At 27.4% G+C, this 2,003-nt stretch overlaps 1 long non-coding RNA gene across 1 annotated transcript in view; it reads left to right on the top strand.

The window, feature by feature from the left end:
* LOC147806075 (uncharacterized) overlaps nt 1-2,003 on the top strand; it is a 163,039-nt gene that overhangs the window by 60,766 nt on the left and 100,270 nt on the right. The window lies entirely within an intron of this gene.

Here is a 2,003-nt window from a genome sequence, read left to right as displayed (position 1 = left end):
GTTGTTTTACGAGTAATTTAAAAAAAATTGAATTGTATTTAAGAGTGTGACCCTGTTGATTATCATCGTATAAGCAAAGTAAACGTCATTAATTTATAAAGCCAACGAAAAATTGAGGTTTTGAAGGTATTGATATTAAGATTTTTAAAGAGTAGTTTTAAAATAGTGTAAATTGGTAATTTGATAATGAATCAAGATTGAGGACGTATCATGATAGATATTCCGATTTTTTTTTTCACTGCTAAAGTGTAGCTTTTATTATTGATTTAAAATTAAGTGTAGTATGCACCGAAATATAAGAAACTTTGTCTTTAGTTAAAATTGATAGAGAAAAGTGTGACCCTAATCCCCATCTTCACGGCATAAATGAGTATTTTAATTCCTTAATTATAAGTATATTTGAAAGTACAGAAATTCATCATGTCTATAATATAATTGAAGTGTGACCCTGTTCTTTTTCATTGTCTAAGCAAATTAATCGAAATTATGAAGAGTATAAATAGAGGTTTTTATGAGTCATTTTAAAATAGAATGAATTAGTAATTTGACGAAAGTATGACGACAAATCATGATAGATATTCAGATATTTTTTTCACTGCTATAGTGTTTGAACCTAACTATGAAAAAGTGTGCCCTTAGTTAAAATCGTAAAAGCGTGAGAAGTGTGACCCTTATCCCAATTTTCATCGGTTAAATGAATAAGAAAAGTAAAGGTTAATTTTTTAGTTATAAATATATTTGAAAGCAAATAAATTCATAATGTCATCTAAATTTTGAGGTTTTCGAGGTGTTTATGAGTAGTTTCAAAGTAAGAAAAAATTGGTAATTTAAAAAAGTTTCAAGATTAACGACCTATCATTAGGAGTAGTATGAACCTTACTATGAAAAAGTGTTTCCTGAGTGAAAAGTTTAAAATTGAGAGAAGTGTGACCTTGTTTCTTTTCATTGTATTCTCATCGTATGTGATTAAATTTTAAATGTCATCAATATTTGAGGTTTTTATTTATTAGTGGTTTAAAGCAATTGAAATGCTATATAGAGTTGTGTGGCCCCGTTGATTTTCATCGTTTAAGTTAAGGTGATTATATTTATAACGTCTTCGTGATTTTGAGGTAGTGAAGGTTTTAGTTATAGAGGTTGTTGTACGAGCAATTTAAAAAAATTGAATTGTATTTAAGAGTGTGACCCTGTTGATTACCATCGTATAAGCAAAGTAAACGTCATTAATTTATAAAGCCAACGAAAAATTAAGGTTTTGAAGGTATTGATATTAAGATTTTTAATGAGTAGTTTTAAAATAGTGTAAATTGGTAATTTGATAATGAATCAAGATTGAGGACGTATCATGATAGATATTCAGATTTTTTTTTTCACTGCTAAAGTGTAGCTTTTATTATTGATTTAAAATTAAGTGTAGTATGCACCGAAATATAAGAAACTTTGTCTTTAGTTAAAATTGATAGAGAAAAGTGTGACCCTAATCCCCTTCTTCACGGCATATATGAGTATTTTAATTCCTTAATTATAAGTATATTTGAAAGTACAGAAATTCATCATGTCTATAATATAATTGAAGTGTGACCCTGTTCTTTTTCATTGTCTAAGCAAATTAATCGAAATTTTGAAGAGTATAAATAGAGGTTTTTATGAGTCATTTTAAAATAGAATGAATTAGTAATTTGACGAAAGTATGACGACAAATCATGATAGATATTCAGATATTTTTTTCACTGCTATAGTGTTTGAACCTAACTATGAAAAAGTGTGCCCTTAGTTAAAATCGTAAAAGCGTGAGAAGTGTGACCCTTATCCCAATTTTCATCGGTTAAATGAATAAGAAAAATAAAGGTTAATTTTTTAGTTATAAATATATTTGAAAGCAAATAAATTCATAATGTCATCTAAATTTTGAGGTTTTTGAGGTGTTTATGAGTAGTTTCAAAATAAGAAAAAATTGGTAATTTGAAAAAGTTTCAAGATTGACGACCTATCATTAGGAGTAG

This window comes from Parasteatoda tepidariorum, chromosome 8 (assembly GCF_982258835.1).
Source record: "Parasteatoda tepidariorum strain Cologne lab strain chromosome 8, Ptep-v5.0, whole genome shotgun sequence".
NCBI classification, from domain to species: Eukaryota; Metazoa; Arthropoda; class Arachnida; order Araneae; family Theridiidae; genus Parasteatoda; species Parasteatoda tepidariorum.
The sequence above is the reverse complement of the archived record's forward strand: the minus strand, read 5'-3'. Positions and strand labels throughout refer to the sequence as shown.